This window comes from Leucoraja erinacea, chromosome 23, assembly GCF_028641065.1.
Source record: "Leucoraja erinacea ecotype New England chromosome 23, Leri_hhj_1, whole genome shotgun sequence".
NCBI lineage: Eukaryota > Metazoa > Chordata > Chondrichthyes > Rajiformes > Rajidae > Leucoraja > Leucoraja erinaceus.
Genome location: NC_073399.1, coordinates 24,838,783 through 24,859,552, shown reverse-complemented (window position 1 = coordinate 24,859,552; position 20,770 = coordinate 24,838,783).

Sequence of the window (20,770 nt, the reverse complement as noted above, 5' to 3'; positions counted from 1 at the left end):
GTCACGTAGACTGAATTAATTGTGAAGCCCAAGTAGTCCATGATTGTGGATGGCTTCAACTTAGATTTATCTGGATGTAAGACAATCCCAGGGTTTCGAATAACTGTTTGGTAGCTGATACAGCTAACATAGTCAATTCCATGGTCTTGCCTATTTTTTTAAAATATCATCAAGATATGCCATGACAATATGTTTTTGTCTTGTGAATATTGCCAGAGGTGGTTTTAGTATCGTGGTGAATAATCTTGGGCTGATGTGACCCATTGGGTAACGCTTTAAATTGCCATTGCTGCCCCATCCAGGTAAATTTCAGGTATCTGCGATGATCCTTGTGAATGGTACTAAATAGTAAACATCTTTAAGATCAATGCTTGCCATGAAGTATCCTTTGGAAATTAGTTGTTTGGCAGTAACAACCGTTTCCATTTTGAAATGTATATACTTAACAAACATATTTAGTGAAGTTAAGTCAATGATGATGCGACATCCACCATCTTTTTGGGTTTAGTGACGAATATTTGATACGAATTCCAAGGGTTCATGTTTCCCATGATACCCTTTGTAATTAGTCTCACCAATTCAGCTTGTCCCTCTCGTTTCTTTAACGGAGAGGGAAAATACCCTCTGGGGTAAATGTTGAACTGGTGGCAATTTTTCTAGTATGAATTGTATTTTGTATCCACTAAAGCCATTGAGTATATACTGATCACTCGTGATAAACTCCCGTGCTTCTTAAAACAGGTGTAATTTACCCCCCTGTTAGTATTAAGCCCCTATTTTCTATACGTTGGTAGGAACCAGACCCACCTACCTCCATGGTTATGGGTATTGTTCTGTTTCCTGCCGGTCCAACGAGTCTTGCACGTTGTCTGACGTGGCGGTGATGTTGGGGGTTGGGCCCGCATTTTCCATGGGGCCTGCTCTGGGCCCTGGCCTGCATTTTCCATGGGGCCTGCTCTGGAGGTAGATCCTCCTGGTGGACGCATTAGAGGTACTGCTGCCTGGTTTATGTGTGGTGCTCATTCCAGACTCTGCCCTCTTGCGCCGATATTTTGGACACTTCGTCCAGTTTTTTAGGCTTGGTTTGGTAACTTAGCCAGACAGCAGGATCTGTGGTTGTGAGGTCGGCGTTTTTACAGTCCTGTAAATTTTTTGAGTTGAGGGCAGGTTGTATAACTTCCTGAGAAGTTGCGGAGCACTGCGAACAGTAGGGTCAGGTGTTTTGCCATGCTACCCTGACCCTCTGGAAAGAGCATGTGAAAATGATAACCGACGTCAGGGATATCAAATTCATTTTAAGATATTTGGGTTTTTAAAAGCGATGCTCAATGTACCCCCCAATAACGGTGGGCACTTTGAGTAAATGCAATTTAGGGGAGGCGTGATGAAATCCAACACCTCATGACTACCTGTCTTGGAGAGGTTTTTTGAAAAGAACAGGTAGTAAGCTGGCCGTCAGTTGAGACTGAAAAGCCATCTCGCTAGTGGTGGAGCCACATAGCGGCCACACCCAGCAGCTCTTCCTGATCCTGTACCTCAAGCATACTCCCAATGTTGTTCAGCCAGTGACCCCTCTTCTTGACCAGCCCAGCTCTGGTTCCCATCAATCCCTCGACAAGGGAGATGGCCAGTGCTGTTAGGCACTGGAGTGGGAGTGTTAGCTCCCTTCGCGGACTTGCCCCTGCTCCTGAGGCAAGTCTTGCTGGAGTTTTTAGCTCCATGACCTTCCTCTGGCTTGGAGAAACAGACACTCTTGTTTCTTGTTTGAAGTGCTGATCCCATCTTCCGTGTCTGTCTCCAGCCTGAGGTTGGTCCTGACCTTGCTGTTAGAGGGCGGCATTTCAGCGGTTCTCGGGCGGCGAGTCTCCTTGTCGGGAGTCTGCAGGGGTGCGGGCCAGTTTTTAAATTTCCCTCCAGTCCGCTGCTGTTGGTCAGACAGCTGTTTAGCGGACTGGGCATCAGCGCAGCACCCGTGTCTGTGGACCGCAGCGTGTGCGGTCCCGTTGCCGCCTCTCCCCCTTCCACTGTCGGCTCCTCCCTGGAGTCGAACGGGGGCCGCTTCCCTCTGCTGCTTTGCTCCCCCTGGAGCAAAAACAAACGCAAAGCCCGACTTTACTCTGAAGGTAAGTTCCTTTCCTTCAGGCTCGTAGCGGGAGCGCCTGACTCCCGCCTGCCGCTGTTGCACTGCTGGCGTTAATGCCGCGCATGCATGCTGAGCAGGTTCTTCACGGAATCACTCACGTGACTCCCAAGTAAAATGTAGCACAGTACAGCACAGGAACAGACCCTTTGGCCTGCAATGTTTGCACCAAACATGATGCCAAGTTTAGTTTAGTTTAGTTTAGAGATACAGCACGGAAACAGGCCCTCATGCCCTCCGAGTCCGCATGGACCAGTGAACCCTGCTCACTAGTATTATCCTACACACACTAGGGCCAATTTTACAATTTTTATTGAAGCCAATTAACCGACAAACCAGTATGTCTTTGGAGTGTGGGAGGAAACCAGAGATCCCAGAGAAAACCCATGCATGTCATGGGGAGTATGTACAGACAGCACCCATAGTCAGGATTGAACCTGGGTCTCTGGTGCCATAAGGAAGCAGCTCTACCGCTGCACCGCTGTGTCACTCCTCAGTTTCTGATTTACCATTCCAGTCACCTCAGAGCTGTTTGCTCTTCTAGATTATCCAGATTGTTTTTTTAAAGAGCAGTTAGTTAAACAGAGCGCATCAGCTGGTACATGATCCATATCCTTCTATTCCTTGCATTCCCATGTGCCTATCTATAAGCCTCTTAAAGATCAGTTGATAAGGCTGTTGCAGCTGTATATCAATGGCGAGACCACATTTGGCGTACTGTGTTCAGTTTTAGTCATCCAGCTTTAAGAAAAGATGTGATTACAGATTAGGTTGGAAAAGGTACAAAACATTCACAGAATGTTACCTGGGCTTGCATGCATGAGATATATTTTGTTGGGACAGGGGAGACTAAAAATTGGAACAGTAAACATCTGTGGGAAGTAATCCCAATGGATTATATTGCCCTCCTGCTGGAGTTCAGACTTGAGACCCTTGTGTACTTTTTCATTGAAAGTTCCTGTAATAAGTTCCTCACTAAACTGCCCTCAGTTATTAGATGACATGTGTGATAATTAAAATGTTAGTAAAAATCAATGAGAATCAATATGTTAACAACCTGGACTGGACCGATGTGTCTGCCTAACCCTCGTGACCCGTGCAAAGCATTTAATTCAAAAATAAAAGCACATTTCCTTCAATAAATAACACCTGACATAAATCAGAGGAAAACAGAACGCCTCGCAGTTGCTGGAGAAATGCATTCTGCATACAATTCAAGATACTTTCACAGAGAGATGAACCTGATCGAGGATCTAGGCTGACTCTATTGATTTATTTGGTCGCGGTTGGAATAAAAGTGAATTATAAATCATACCAAGTCTTAATTCCATTTCATTATGTGTGATTGATAACCATTACAAATGACTTTGTACACCTCTCACTGAGCTGCCATACCCCTGTAATATGTGTCCTGAAGATTAACCTTAATGTCCATTCGCATTGCTTTCGGAGAGATGATAGGATGAATGGATAACCTCACATCTGGCAGAGCAACAGGCCATAGATGTAAACCAAAGGCATGAAAGGCATAGGTAGAGTGGATGTGGAAAGGATGTTTGCAATGGTGGGAGAGTCTCGGACCAGAGGTCATAGCCTCAGAATTCAAGGGCGCTCTTCTAGAAAGGTGAGGAGGAATTTCTTTAGTCAGAGGGTAGTTAATCTGTGGGACTCATTGCCACAGAGGGCTGTGGAGGCCAAGTCAGTGGATTTTTTTAAAGCAGATATAGACAAATTCTTGATTAGAATGTGTGTCAGGGGTTATGGGGAGAAGGTAGGAAAATGGGATTAGGAGGCGGAGATCAGCCATGATTGAATGTCGGAGTAGTGCAGGTACAAGGGGATGGAATAAATGGAGCAAGGTGTGTAGAGGGAATGGGGCGGTGCCAGAATCAACATGGGAGGGAAAGAGCTGAAGATGAAAGGAAGGAGTTCGAGGTGGGGAAATGATGGGGAGGATATATTGAAGGGTGTGTGTGAAGGGTAAGGAATGGAGATGACAAGTGGGGACGGGGTTGGAGGTGACAGGGAGGAGTTTGGGGAGGAGTTGACAGGTAGGATGTTTGGAGCTGACAAGGACTGGCTAAGATGGAGGTGATCGGCAGGAGGAAGGGCAAGAGGTGTTAGGGAGGGAAGAGATGGTGGTGATGGGGAGGTAATGTGCCAGGTCTTCATTTTCAAAAGCCCTTTTCTTCATTCAACCAAAAGATGTGCTGGTGCAGAAAAGGTGAAGTCGAGACGGCAGGTTGGTTTCCAAAGAACCTTATTATGAAAGTAAGGTGAAAACAACGATGATCTTGAGACAGTTAAATACAGCGCTACTACCACAACGGTGGTTAACAGAATGAATGGGCTTGCCCAGAAAAGCGTGCAAAACAAAGCCCCTCCCCACAGTCACGTGTCCAAGTTGGCCAACCGCGGGTTCGACTACCCACAGGCACCAGCAGGTGCTGCTACAGGACCCCTCTCCAGAACCCGAGGTACGGAATCGAGCAACGACCCTGACGCAATGACCAGAACGCGTGGTCAGCGAAGGCGGGGCGGGCGTAACATGGGGGACCGGCGAAACAAGGCCAGGATAAGGCAACGGGGCGGAAATAACAGGGTCGGGGGAAACAGGCATACTCAGTGTGGGTGGAACGGCCAGTGGACGACCTCTACGTCGTGGCGATGCAACAACCACCTCCCACGTCCACAGTGAACGTGGCGACACTGGATCGCAGCACCCGGAATGGCCCCTCGTAAACTTGCTGCAATGGTGAGCGGGGAGCGTCCCTGTGAATAAAAACATAAGCACATTTTTGCAACTCCGCCGGCACATGCACCGCAGACAAACCGTGCCGGGAAGTGGGAACAGGGCCTCACCCGCTCCCGGAGGCTAGCCAACAACACCGGGGCTGATGCCACCTGGCCACGGGCGATCCCCGGGCACCCGCAGGGCCGAACCATACACTAGCTCGGCAGAGGAAGCAGCCAAATCTTACTCAGGGTTGGTGCGGATGCCGAGGTGGACCCAAGGCAGCTGGTCCACCCAGTCGGGGCCCGTGAGCCGAGCCTTCAGCGCCGATTTGAGGTGCTGGTGGAACCGTTCGACCAGCCCGTTGGTTTGCGAGTGGTAGGCGGTCGTATGATGCAAACGGGCGCCGCAGAGCTGGGCCAGGGTAGACCACAAGGAAGAGTTGAACTGGGCCCCCTGGTCAGTGGAAATGTCGGACAGCACCCCGAACCGGGCAATCCAGTGGGTCGCCAGAGCCCGAGCGCAAGCCACGGCGGAGGTATCTGCGAGCGTGATCGCGTCCGGCCACCACGTGAAATGGTCCACTATGGTGAGTAGGAGCGTAGCGCCGCGGGACTGCTGCAACGGGCCCACCAGGTCGACATGCACATGCAGGAACCGGCTCGCGGGAACCTTGAACTTCTGCACTGGGGGACGCACGTGCCGCTGGGCCTTGGAGGTTTGGCAAGGGACACAGGTGCGAGCCCAGGCAGCCACCGGTTTACGGAGTCCATGCCAAACGAACTTGGCCACCACCAGCGCGGACGTCGCCCGTATGGACGGGTGAGCCAGGCCGTGGTCAGCGTCAAAAACCTGGCGTAGCCAACTGACAGGGACAATGGGACGGGCTCAACCCGTAGAGACGTCACACAGAACCATGGTGCCCACCGCTCCACAGGTCACTTCAGCCAGCTGAAGGCTAGAAACAGCGGTGCGGTAGACCTCCACGCCTGCGTCCGCACGCTGCTCCGCTGCCAGCTCGTCGTAGTCGACGCCGTGGTCGAGGGTCGAAACGGACGGAATGGCGGGGCGGGTCAAGGCGTTAGCAACGATGTTCAGTTTACCCGCGATGTGACGGATGTGAATTCCGAAATATAGGCAAGGTGCCGCTACTGACGGGCAGACCTTGCACAGGGCAAAAGTGAGGGGCTTGTGGTCTGTGAAAGTGGCAAACGCCCGGCCCTCGAGAAAATATCGGAAATGATTGTCCCTGTCAGTTGGCTACGCCAGGTTTTCGACGCTGACCACGGCCTGGCTCACCCGTCCATACGGGCGACGTCCGCGCTGGTGGTGGCCAAGTTCGTTTATTGAATTATGTGAGGTAATATTGAATTATGTGAGGTAAGGGAAACTAGTAGAGTAGCTATGGATACTATGAGGTTCAAAGTAAAAGAAGTACTGACACTTTTGAAAAATATAAAAGTGGATAAGTCTCCAGGTCCTGACAGGATATTCCCTAGGACATTGAGGGAAGTTAGTGTAGAAATAGCCAGGGCTATGACAGAAATATTTCAAATTTCATTAGAAACGGGAATAGTCCCCGAGGATTGGCGTACTGCGCATGTTGTTCCATTGTTTAAAAAGGGTTCTAAGAGTGAACCTAGCAATTATAGACCTGTTAGTTTGACTTCAGTGGTGGGAAAATTCATGGAAAAGATACTTAGAGATAATATATATAAGCATCTGGATAAACAGGGTCTGATTAGGAACAGTCAACATGGATTTGTGCCTGGAAGGTCACGTTTGACTAATCTTCTTGAATTTTTTGAAGAGGTTACTAGGGAAATTGACGAGGGTAAAGCAGTGGATGTTGTCTATATAGACTTTAGTAAGGCCTTTGACAAGGTTCCTCATGGAAGGTTGGTTAAGAAGGTTCAACTGTTGGGTATAAATGCAGGAATAGTAAGATGGATTCAACAGTGGCTGAATGGGAGAAGCCAGAGGGTAATGGTGGATGGCTGTTTATCGGGTTGGAGGCAGGTGACTAGTGGGGTGCCTCAGGGATCTGTGTTGGGTCCTTTGTTGTTTGTCATGTACATCAATGATCTGGATGAAGGTGTGGTAAATTGGATTAGTAAGTATGCAGATGATACCAAGATAGGGGGTGTTGTGGATAATGAAAATGATTTCCAACGTCTACAGAGTGATTTAGGCCATTTGGAAAAATGGGCTGAAAGATGGCAGATGGAGTTTAATGCTGATAAATGTGAGGTGCTACACCTTGGCAGGACAAATCAAAATAGGACGTACATGGTAAATGGTAGGGCATTGAAGAATTCAGTTGAACAGAGGGATCTGGGTATAACCATGCATAGTTCCTTGAAGGCGGAATCTCATATAGATAGGGTGGTAAAGAAAGCGTTTGGTATGCTAGCCTTTATAAATCAGAGCATTGAGTATAGAAGCTGGGATGTAATGTTAAAATTGTACAAGGCATTGGTGAGACCAAATCTGGAGTATGGTGTATAATTTTGGTCGCCCTATTATAGGAAGGATGTCAACAAAATAGAGAGAGTACAGAGGAGATTTACTAGAATGTTGCCTGGGTTTCAACAACTAAGTTACAGAGATAGGTTGAATAAGTTAGGTCTTTATTCTCTGGAGCGCAGAAGGTTAAGGGGGGACTTGATAGAGGTCTTTAAAATGATGAGAGGGATAGACAGAGTTGATGTGGACAAGCTTTTCCCTTTGAGAATAGAGAAGATTCAAACAAGAGGACACAACTTCAGAATTAAGGGACAGAAGTTTAGGGGTAACATGAGGGGGAACTTCTTTACTCAGAGAGTGGTAGCGGTGTGGAATGAGCTTCCAGTGGAAGTGGTGGAGGCAGGTTCATTGGTATCATTTAAAAATAAATTGGATAGGTATATGGATGAGAAGGGAATGGAGGGTTATGGTATGAGTGCAGGCAGGTGGGACTAAGGGAAAAAAGTTTTCGGCACGGACTTGTAGGGCCGAGATGGCCTGTTTCCGTGCTGTAATTGTTATATGGTTATATAGTTATATGGTATGAAGATTGAGTTGATCAGAAGAGATGCTCTTTGGGGTTATTCTTTGGTTGACCATTGAGAGGTTCCTGCAGTTCCTCCTTCAGCTCTGATGCAGTATTGGCACCTTAGAGTCAGGCTCAAAATCACAAGATGTCAGGTTAATAAGGGGCTACCCAGAAGTAACCTTGAATCAGAGAAGATAGACATAAAAAGCTGGATTAACTCAGCGGGACAGGCAGCATTTCTGGAGAGAAGGAATTTCCCTCTTACACTACTCGAATCAGAGTAGGTTCCAGTCTGAACCTGGGCCACATGCTCTTCAACGTCTGAGATTCCGAGTCTTGCGACACTGAATTCAGATTTTACATGTCAGATAAATTGGGAGAGCAATCACCCTGTTTCTGAAGGAGGTCTGAAGAAGTGTCCCGACCCGAAACGTCACCTATTCATTTTCTCAGAAATGATGCCCGACTTGCTGAATTACTTTTGTGTTTGTCTTTGGTATAAACCAGCATCTGCAGTTCTTTTTTATAACCGCTGCTTCCGTGGGAAAGGAGATGCTGGCTAATTAAAGGGCCTGTCCCACTTTCACGACCTAATTCACAACCTTTTTTACTCGTGGACAATTTTCGTCGGGCTAGAAAAACGCCCTGACCTACTTGATGCCACGAGTACCCACGACTAGCATCACGGTCCACCATAAGACCTCCCACGACCTCGTGACGACCATGCTGCGAGTATGAGTCAAGGGCAAACTCGGCAGAGGTCGTGAATTAGGTTTGCAAAGGAGAACTGCCCCCCCCCCCCCCCCCCCCCCCCCCCGTTTACTGAAGCGGTCCCAGAGAGCCAGGGAGATCTCTTTTCCTTCCATCTAATGGTACCACACGGCAATCCAATGCCAAGGCAGAGAGCACGTTCCTTGGACTCTTCCAACGATCTCGTTTGGAAGAGTCTTTAAAATGATGAGAGGGATAGACAGAGTTGATGTGGACAAGCTTTTCCCTTTGAGAATAGGGAAGATTCAAACAAGAGGACATGACTTCAGAATTAAGGGACAGAAGTTTAGGGGTAATATGAGGGGGAACTTCTTTACGCAGAGAGTGGTGGCGGTGTGGAATGAGCTCCCAGTGGAAGTGGTGGAGGCAGGTTCATTGGTATCATTTAAAAATAAATTGGATAGGCATATGGATGAGAAGGGAATGGAGGGTTATGGTACGAGTGCAGGCAGGTGGGACTAAGGGGAAAAAAATTTGTTCGGCATGGACTTGTAGGGCCGAGATGGCCTGTTTCCGTGCTGTAATTGTTATATGGTTATATGGTTATATGGTTATACTTCCGCCCAGTTGCACTTACCCCCATCATCACCAAGTGCTTCGAGAGGCTGGTCCTGGCACACCTCAAAAGCTGCCTACCCCCCACACTGGATCCCTATCAGTTTGCCTACCGCAAGAACAGGAGTACGGAGGATGCCATCTCAACGGCACTTCACTCCGCCCTCTCCCACCTTGACAACAGAGACACTTATGTAAGAATGCTGTTCATCGATTACAGCTCAGCATTCAACACCATTATTCCATCAAAACTGATCACCAAACTCGGTAACCTGGGCATCGACCCCTCCCTCTGCAACTGGATACTGGACTTTCTAACCAACAGACCCCAGTCTGTGAGGTTAGACAAGCACACCTCTTCAACCCTCACCCTGAACACCGGCGTTCCTCAGGGCTGTGTGCTGAGCCCCCTCCTCTACTCCCTCTTCACCTATGACTGCACACCTGTACATGGTACTAACACCATCATCAAGTATGCAGATGATACAACGGTGATTGGCCTCATCAGCAACAACGATGAGCTGGCCTACAGGGAGGAGGTCCAGCACTTAGCAGCATGGTGCGCTGACAACAACCTGGCCCTTAACTCCAAGAAGACCAAGGAGCTCATTGTAGACTTCAGGAAGTCCAGAGGCGGCACGCACACCCCCATCCACATTAACGGGACGGAGGTGGAACGTGTTTCTAGCTTCAGGTTCCTGGGAGTCAACATCTCCGATGACCTCTCTTGGACCCACAATACCTCTACTCTGATCAAGAAGGCTCATCAGCGTCTCTTCTTCCTGAGGAGACTGAAGAAGGTCCATCTGTCTCCTCAGATCCTGGTGAACTTCTACCGCTGCACCATCGAGAGCATCCTTACCAACTGCATCACAGTATGGTATGGCAACTGCTCTGTCTCCGACCGGAAGGCATTGCAGAGGGTGGTGAAAATTGCCCAACGCATCACCGGTTCCACGCTCCCCTCCATTGAGTCTGTCCAAAGCAAGCGCTGTCTGCGGAGGGCGCTCAGCATCGCCAAGGACTGCTCTCACCCCAACCATGGACTGTTTACCCTCCTACCATCCGGGAGGCGCTACAGGTCTCTCCGTTGCCGAACCAGCAGGTCGAGGAACAGCTTCTTTCCGGCCGCTGTCACTCTACTAAACAACGTACCTCGGTGACTGCCAATCACCCCCCCCCCCCCCCCCCCCCCCCCCGGACACTTATTATTATTATTTTTTTTTAATTCAAATCGTTGCTATGTCGCTCTTCAAGGGAGATGCTAAATGCATTTCGTTGTCTCTGTACTGTACACTGACAATGACAATTAAAATTGAATCTGAATCTGAATCTGAATCTGAAATGTCTTATGGCGAGATGCGATGCCAGAAGCTCGCGATTGAAAGCGCTGTAGTCGCATTCGGGAGCGCGCAGCTGGCGACTGAAAAAGGCCAGCGACCATCTACGAGCTGCTCTAGAATGCCACCCACAGCAGCATCCGAGGCGTTTACGGTGAGTGCAGTGGGAACGGAAGCGCGCGGGAATGCAGGGGTGGAGATGGAGGCAGATAGGATAGTGCCATTTGGAGGCTTTTAAATAGACTCATGGAAACACAGTGGATAGAGGGACATGGATCATGTACAGGCAGATGAGATCAGTTTAACTAGACATCACGTGTGGCACAAACATTGTGGGCCGAAGGGCCTCTTCCTGTGCTGTACTGTATTGCACTGTTCTATGATGATAATGACAAGGAGATCTAGGTCTATGTGGGGCACATTCCCTTGGGCAAGTGAGGAGGTGGGGCCATCACAGGCTTACCCCAGTGGCTCAGTCTTGGCCTTGAAAAGGGAGCATTGGCAATCTTGGGCTTGGCCTCGAAGAAGAGACACTGGAGTTTCAGGTTTTGTCCCAGCGGCTCAGTCATGCCCTTGCTTGAGTTGCTAGGACAAGCTAAAGACCACCAGCACCTTCTCTTGAGGTTAGAATGAGCTGCTGGGATAAGCCCAAAATCGGCAAGCGTAAGACCATCAGCACCCCCCCACTGGCTTGAGTGCCAAGACATGTTCGAGACCACCAACGCCACCTCACCTCCCCACAGACGATGAGCGACTGTGTCCCCACGTGGACTTAGAACTGTCCCTAATCATCCCTTCATTTTTATCTGTAGATAAATCTCTTCACATGAGTGTATCCTACTACTAGTGTGTCGGTGTAGACATTAGCAGCTAATCGGCATTTACTGGAAACTAGTATCAAACAACTGCAGGTCTCTCAAGGTTGTTGAACAGTCAACTCTTGTGTGACAACATACAGGCCACTCAAACATCTACCAACAACTTTGTTTGAGTAATGGCTCCACTGCTGCTTTGTGCCAGTGCAGGCATACGGCCCAGGGACGTGGATGGGTGCGTAGGCATGGCCCAGGGGCTTCTCTCTAAGCTTATGAAGCAGCATGACATGGAAGTATATTTAAATACATTCAAATTAGCCGATGAGAGACGAGGGACTAGAAGGGTCGAGATGTCCTGTTTCCGTGCTGTAATTGTTATATGGTTATATGGTTATATGGTGGGAGCGGCAGAATTGGATGCACATCTTAGCTCCGTATCTTAGTGAGGAAGCCCTGCTGGCTTATTTTTTGCTACCCCATGTGGTGGCTGCTGACTACGACACCATCAAGACAGAAGTATTGCACCATCTCAGCCTCTCCCCAATGTTTGCGACACAGCTCATAAGTGGACATCCCACCTTAACAAACCACCCGAGCTGTGCTGGCCCAACTAAGGAGATTCACCACTCGCTGGATCCAGCCCCTCCGACATACACTGAAGGAAGTAGTGGACCATGTAGAGATGGAGGTTATCCATGGAGCCTGCCGGCTCAGGGTCAGTGTGCAGTGGCACAACAAGCTCCCTGGACATATGTTGACTGCACCGAGCAAGCCCAAGCCATATGAGCCATGGCTCGGTGTCCCTGCATGTCCAAACGCCCTACTCTACCCTGGAGGTGGGACCCCAACCCAGATAATAATAAAGCTTTATTGCAGACACAGGTCCATATAACACATCATACAGTATAAGGAGATACAAAAAATACGTTAAAAATTGCATATTAGCCTATAAGATATACAAACTATTGCACCAATGCCATCTTAGCCTAGTCTATAGCAGCTTTTCAGAGGGCTGACTAGGGCTTCAATTATGTGGTTCTCTGACTTGTCCAGGCGACACATAAAACTAAACATCAGCTGTCTTAAGAGTGCCTCACAGGTTGGCACTCTAGTGGACACAAATAATTGACTGGCACTATGCCACCTAGGGACACGCAGCAGCAACCTCATTGCATCATTGTATGCTACCTTGAGCCTCTGCATACTCTTTTTCTTATAGTTAGACCACAATTGAGCAGTATATAACGGCATAATATAGGTTCTGAACAAGGAACACTTCACAGAGTCAGAGCACATAGAAAACTTCCTTATAAGTATGTTAGCTTGAAAATAAATTTTACAGCGCTGTCGGTAGAGGTCTTTGTCATCCGTCCAGTCATCGGATATGACATGACCTAGGTATTTAATTTCTTCACACATAGTTAGAGGACTGTCTGACAAATATAAAGATAGACGGTAAACAGAAGGAAGAGCATAAACACTCGCTATAGCCAGGGTTCAGGGACTACACCGGGGTTGAGCTCATGCCCACAAACCTAGGGGTCCCTTCAACACTCGAGGGGCAAGACTGCTGGGACAAGCCTGAGATTGCTAGTATCTAATCTTCAAGGCCACGATTGAACTGCTGGGACAGGCTGGGATGTCCAGTGCCTCCTCTTTGGGGCTAAGACTGAGTTGCCAGGACAAGCCTATGACTGCCAATCCGTCTGCTTTTAGGCCAAGAGTGAGCTGCTGGGGCAAGCCTGAGACCGCCAGCGCCACCCCACCTGCCCACAGAAAATGGGGGCCTGTGCTCCCACATGGACTCTGAATTGTTCGTCTAGCATCTCCACATTCACCCTTCTCCTCTTCTCTCTCATGTATCCCTCATTGCAAATGAGTGGCCTCCAAATTCAAAGCAGATGTAATTTAAACTGTGCCTGAGGTCAAATACTCAAAGTAAATTATGCAAATGTGTATATAAGGATTAATCCATGCTTCTCCCAGAGTGGTTGCAAACAAAGTTTTAAGTGCACCTTGAAGAAGTTTAAAAAAAAAGTTGAAATGCAAGGAAATACTCTGTTTAGTAGTTTTTGGCCCACTGTACTGAACAATCGTTTGCAAGACAAGGCATATGAAGGTTGGCTGTTGGTAACAGGGCAGGTTATCAGCCTATGATCCAGGTGAGCCCAAAAAAACCCTGGCATGGAAGATATTTGCATCTCCAGCCTTCTCTCTAAACCTGTTGCCACTTGGGCAGCCCTGCGGGCTGGGCTGTTCATTCCTGTGCACAGATCCTGAGCATCTATATTCACTTAGTCTTGACTGCAAAAAACATATACATTGCCGACAAGTTGATGAATTGCTGCTTGGACAGGCAACCATCTGTTGCCATAGCAATAGGACCATGTGATATCATTTGACATGCTTCATAGACTTAATGACCAGAGGAAAACAAGGTAAAGCACATGCCTTTTTTTTTTAAAACAATGATAAAAGAAGCAGGCCATTGTTAGCAGTGAGCTGGGTGAAGATGAGTTACAGACAAGTCAACAAGATGACTTTGAAACTGGTAGAATGATTTGGATGGGGAGGGATGGAGAGAGACGGGATGCAAGGTTTCTTGAAAAGAGAGATATCAATATTCATACTGCTGGGTTGTAGACTGCCCACAAATCTTGATTAATTCACAAAAGGACACAAAGTACTGGAGTACCTCAGCAGATCAGGCAGCATCTCTGGGGAAGATGGATAGCTGACATTTCTGGTCGTGATGCTTCAGATTGTTGCATCACAGAGAAAAGTTCAGCCTAACGTGTTGCATCTTTCTGTGAAGGAGCATATCGATTGGTGGCACGTCCTTGCTCTTTCCCTCAGTGCTGTTAATCTTTCTGTGCTGGCAGCAGGAGTGTCAAGGGAACAAGGGAAGAGCACTCCTCCTCTGCTCAAGCGTCATTGGAGACTGAGACGATGGCATCTCACGTAACCTGTGACGGGCTCCAGAATGGGGAAGGGAAGACCAAGACCATACTCGTTCAGCCCCACCTAATTTCCAAAATTAAAAATAAAGGACGCTCCCCCTTTTCTGGATTATCATATCAGTCACCTCCCTAATCCTCTTTGGAATGACTCTATGGCTGGAGTCAATGATTCTGACTTGGATGGGATGAGACACCACAGGCAAATTCATGGCTGAAATCCACCGTGGTGACGACCATGCCAAAACTGAGCCAATGGAGACATTGATCTTCAGAGTGGATGGGAAAGGAGTGTGGATCCGTCAGGAGTCTCCAGCCATAAGCTCCATGAGTGTGGTAACCTCTGATTACTTTCAGAGACTGGACAATCATGGAGTCATATAGCATGGAAACAGTACCACCGGCCCAACTTGTCCATGCTGACCAAAATGCCCTATCTAAGCTAGACCCATATGGAGTCATACAGCTTCTAAGTCCGCTTTTTTCTGGAACAAAGGTGGTTCAGAGTAGACACGATTGAGGTGCGTCAATTAATGAGCAGCTCGGGTAGACTGCAGGAAACATTTCCTCATATCAGAGTTAGATAAAACTAGAGGATATAGATTTAGGCTAAACAGTAAGAGACTTGAGAGGAGCGCTGAGGGGGACCTTTTTCACTCAGGGAATTACCTGAGAGTGGTGGAAGATGCAGACTTACTGACAGCAATTGTCTAGATTAGTACTTGAATTTCCTAGGCATAAAAGGCTACGTCGGGTGGTGGAAGCTAGAATGAATACAGATGGGTACCCTCTGTTCAGTGTCAATGTGGAGGTCCTAATGACCTGTTTCAACACTGTATGGTTCTGTGCCTCCTTCTTCATGGTCACCTGGTCTAAAACTCTTACCCAAAGTACTATTAGCTGGAGATGCACGGTGGCACTGGTTGAGGGTGATTCCCTAGTGGTGATATAGGAGTGGCGTTGTACTCCTAGATCACCTGTAGGAAAGGCACTAAAGTGCTATAGCGCAGGCATTGCCAAAAACCTCAGAGCATCCAAATGTAGAAAATGCCCCATTTCTGCGTTGCATTCCACACTGGAAGTAATCAATCCTCATATATGTAGCTCTGAATAAAGTAACATTATGCAATTGAATTCGTTGACACTGCCAGACCTGTAGTATTTCAATCACTTTCTGTTTTTATTCTTCCGAGGACAGTAAAGGTTCAAAGTTTTCCTGGATTTCCTGGATTCTTCATTGCTGTCAGTGAATCTACGTCTTCCACCACTCTCGGGTAATTATTCTCTGAGTAATAAAGGTCCCCCTCAGAGCTCGTCTCAAGATGACTATTGGACATTTGATCAAGAAGAGAATAATTGAGAAATAATTTTCAAATGTCATTAGAAACGGGAATAGTGCCGGAGGCAAAACGGTTATAATGGGTGACTTCAATCTACATATAGATTGGGTGAATCAAATTGGCAGGGGTGCTGAGGAAGAGGATTTCTTGGAATGTATGCGGGATAGTTATCTAAATCAACATGTAGAGGAACCAACGAGAGAGCAGGCTATTTTAGACTGGGTATTGAGTAATGAGGAAGGGTTAGTTAGCAATCTTGTTGTACGTGCCCCCTTGGACAAGAGTGACCATAATATGGTTGAGTTCTTCATTAGGATGGAGAGTGACATTGTTAATTCAGAAACAATGGTTCTGAACTTAAAGAAAGGTAACTTTGAGGGTATGAGACGTGCATTGGCCAAGATTGACTGGCAATTAATTCTAAAAGGGTTGACGGTGGATATGCAATGGAAGACATTTAAAGACTGCATGGATGAACTACAAAAATTGTTCATCCCAGTTTGGCAAAAGAATAAATCAGGGAAGGTAGTACATCCGTGGATAACAAGGGAAATCAGGAATAGTATCAAAGCGGATGATGCGTACAAATTAGCCAGAAAAAGCAGCATACTTGGACTGGGAGAAATTCAAAGACCAGCAGAGGAGGACAAAGGGCTTAATTAGGAAAGGAAAAATAGATTATGAAAGAAAACTGGCAGGGAACATAAAAACTGACTGCAAAAGTTTTTATAGATATGTGAAAAGAAAGAGGTTAGTTAAAACAAATGTAGGTCCCTTGCAGTCAGAAACAGGGGAGTTGATCATGGGGAACAAGGATATGGCGGACCAATTGAATAACTACTTTGGTTCCGTCTTCACTAAGGAAGACATAAATAATTTGCCGGAAATAGCAGGGGACCGCGGGTCAAAGGAGTTGGAGGAATTGAGTGAAATCCAGGTTAGCCGGGAAGTGGTGTTGGGTAAATTGAATGGATTAAAGGCCGATAAATCCCCAGGGCCAGATAGGCTGCATCCCAGAGTACTTAAGGAAGTAGCTCCAGAAATAGTGGATGCATTAGTAATAATCTTTCAAAACTCTTTAGATTCTGGAGTAGTTCCTGAAGATTGGCGGGTAGGAAACGTAACCCCACTTTTTAAGAAGGGAGGGAGAGAGAAAATGGGGAATTACAGACCAGTTAGTCTAACATCGGTAGTGGGGAAACTGCTAGAGTCAGTTATTAAAGATGGGATAGCAGCACATTTGGAAAGTGGTGAAATCATTGGACAAAGTCAGCATGGATTTACGAAAGGTAAATCATGTCTGACGAATCTTATAGAATTTTTCGGGGATGTAACTAGTAGCGTGGATAGGGGAGAACCAGTGGATGTGGTGTATCTGGACTTCCAGAAGGCTTTCGATAAGGTCCCACATAAGAAATTAGTATACAAACTTAAAGCACAAGGCATTGGGGGTTCAGTATTGATGTGGATAGAGAACTGGCTGGCAAACAGGAAGCAAAGAGTAGGAGTAAACGGATCCTTTTCACAATGGCAGGCAGTGACTAGTGGGGTACCCCAAGGCTCAGTACTGGGACCCCAGCTATTTACAATATATATTAATGATCTGGATGAGGGAATTGAAGGCAATATCTCCAAGTTTGCGGATGACACTAAGCTGGGGGGCAGTGTTAGCTGTGAGGAGGATGCTAGGAGACTGCAGGGTGACTTGGATAGGCTGGGTGAGTGGGCAAATGTTTGGCAGATGCAGTATAATGTGGATAAATGTGAGGTTATCCATTTTGGTGGCAAAAACAGGAAAGCAGACTATTATCTAAATGGTGGCCGATTGGGAAAGGGGGAGATGCAGCGAGACCTGGGTGTCATGGTACACCAGCCATTGAAGGTAGGCATGCAGGTGCAGCAGGCAGTAAAGAAAGCGAATGGTATGTTAGCTTTCATTGCAAAAGGATTTGAGTATAGGAGCAGAGAGGTTCTACTGCAGTTGTACAGGGTCTTGGTGAGACCACACCTGGAGTATTGCGTACAGTTTTGGTCTCCAAATCTGAGGAAGGACATTATTGCCATAGAGGGAGTGCAGAGACGGTTCACCAGACTGATTCCTGGGATGTCAGGACTGTCTTATGAAGAAAGACTGGATAGACTTGGTTTATACTCTCTAGAATTTAGAAGATTGAGAGGGGATCTTATAGAAACTTACAAAATTCTTAAGGGGTTGGACAGGCTAGATGCAGGAAGATTGTTCCCGATGTTAGGGAAGTCCAGGACAAGGGGTCACAGCTTAAGGATAAAGGGGAAATCCTTTAAAACCGAGATGAGAAGAACTTTTTTCACGCAGAGAGTGGTGAATCTCTGGAACTCTCTGCCACAGAGGGTAGTTGAGGCCACTTCATTGGCTATATTTAAGAGGGAGTTAGATGTGGCCCTTGTGGCTAAGGGGATCAGGGGGTATGGAGAGAAGGCAGGTACGGGATACTGAGTTGGATGATCAGCCATGATCATATTGAATGGCGGTGCAGGCTCGAAGGGCCGAATGGCCTACTCCTGCACCTAATTTCTATGTTTCTATGTTTCTATGTTTCTAGGATTGGCGTACTGCGCATGTTGTTCCATTGTTTAAAAAAGGGTCTAAGAGTAAACCTAGCAATTATAGACCTGTTAGTTTGACGTCAGTGGTGGGCAAATTAATGGAAAGAATACTTAGAGATAATATATATAAGCATCTGGATAAACAGGGTCTGATTAGGAACAGTCAACATGGATTTGTGCCTGGAAGGTCATGTTTAACTAACCTTCTTGAATTTTTTGAAGATGTTACTCGGGAAATTGATGAGGGTAAAGCAGTGGATGTTGTGTATATGGACTTCAGTAAGGCCTTTGACAAGGTTCCTCATGGAAGGTTGGTTAAGAAGGTTCAATGGTTGGGTATTAATGGTGGAGTAGCAAGATGGATTCAACAGTGGCTGAATGGGAGATGCCAGAGAGTAATGGTGGATGGTTGTTTGTCAGGTTGGAGGCCAGTGACGAGTGGGGTGCCACAGGGATCTGTGTTGGGTCCACTGTTGTTTGTCATGTACATCAATGATCTGGATGATGGTGTGGTAAATTGGATTAGTAAGTATGCAGATGATACTAATATAGGTGGGGTTGCGGGTAATGAAGTAGAGTTTCAAAGTCTACAGAGAGATTTATGCCAGTTGGAAGAGTGGGCTGAAAGATGGCAGATGGAGTTTAATGCTGATAAGTGTGAGGTGCTACATCTTGGCAGGACAAATCAAAATAGGACGTACATGGTAAATGGTAGGGAATTGAAGAATGTAGGTGAACAGAGGGATCTGGGAATAACTGTGCACAGTTCCCTGAAAGTGGAATCTCATGTAGATAGGGTGGTAAAGAAAGCTTTTGGTGTGCTGGCCTTTATAAATCAGAGCATTGAGTATAGAAGTTGGGATGTAATGTTAAAATTGTACAAGGCATTGGTGAGGCCAATTCTGGAGTATGGTGTACAATTTTGGTCGCATAATTATAGGAAGGATGTCAACAAAATAGAGAGAGTACAGAGGAGATTTACTAGAATGTTGCCTGGGTTTCAGCAACTAAGTTACAGAGAAAGGTTGAACAAGTTAGGGCTTTATTCTTTGGAGCGCAGAAGGTTAAGGGGGGACTTGATAGAGGTTTTTAAAATGATGAGAGGGATAGACAGATTTGACGTGGAAAAGCTTTTCCCACTGAGAGTAGGGAAGATTCAAACAAGGGGACATGACTTGAGAATTAAGGGACTGATGTTTAGGGGTAACATGAGGGGTACTTCTTTACTCAGAGAGTGGTAGCTGTGTGGAATGAGCTTCCAGTGAAGGTGGTGGAGGCAGGTTCGTTTTTATCATTTAAAAATAAATTGGATAGTTATATGGATGGGAAGGGAATGGAGGGTTATGGTCTGAGTGCAGATATATATGGGACTAGGGGAAATTATGTGTTGGACACGGACTAGAAGGGTCGAAATGGCCTGTTTCCGTGCTGTAATTGTTATATGGTTATATGGTTATAATTCTCTTCAGTATATATCATCGGTCTGAGAAAGGATCATGAACTGAAACGTTACTGATCCACATCCTCCAGAGATGCTGCCTGACCCGCTGAGTTTCTCCAGCACTTTGTATTTTACTTAAGATTCCAATATCTGCAATTCCTTGTGTCTCTAATTTTGTTATTTATTGTCATTCTAACAATAGGCATTTGGTATCCCTGTACAAAATCTCCTTTCTCCCTTGGGATTAAGTCCCTTGTAAAATTATTATGCGTAGGGCCTTCTCAAATGCTTTCAGGCGTGCAGCTGTGCAGAATTTATTTCTGTTTTTTTTTCCACTAATGTGCATTGCTTCAGATCATTTCAATGAACATCAGACCCCTTCTGGAATCCTGTACCATCTTTAATGCAGCAGCAAACTCCTCTTCAGGAGATAAACGTTGCCTGGAAATTGAATTTCACCGGTTTATGGTGTGTTGAAACATTTTGGTGTTCATCAAATCATATAATAAATCACAAAATTGGCCGATGTTCAGTGTGACACGCAGGAAGAAGTGGTAAACCAGGGCTTATGTGATTCCTGGTGGCACCTCTTCTGTATTAGTGCAATTAAAAAAGATTTGGCAGCTCAGTAGTTTGAGGCATAGCCCTTGGCAGCCACAGCAGCTGCACTCTGCTTGTGGAGAAAATGCATGCAACAAGGGGGGACCAGTTCTTCCCCCTGGTCAATGAGGCACATGGCGGGAGGGTGGAGATGATAGAAGCCTGGAAATCTGGATGCTGGATGCTCCAGTGATACATTTGATAAACGTTCCTCTGAGATGCAACAATCTGAAGAAGCACAGATACGCTCGCACAGTTCGAGGGGGGCAGCACAATGGTGCAGCGGTAGAGTAGCTGCCTTACAGCGCCAGAGACCCGGGTTCGATTCTGACTATGGGTACTGTCTGTATGGAGTTTGTACGTTCTCCCTGTGACTGGATCGTTTTTCCCCAGATGCTCTGGTTTCCTCCCCCATTCCAAAGAGGTGCAGGTTTGTAGGTTATTGGTTTCTGTAAAT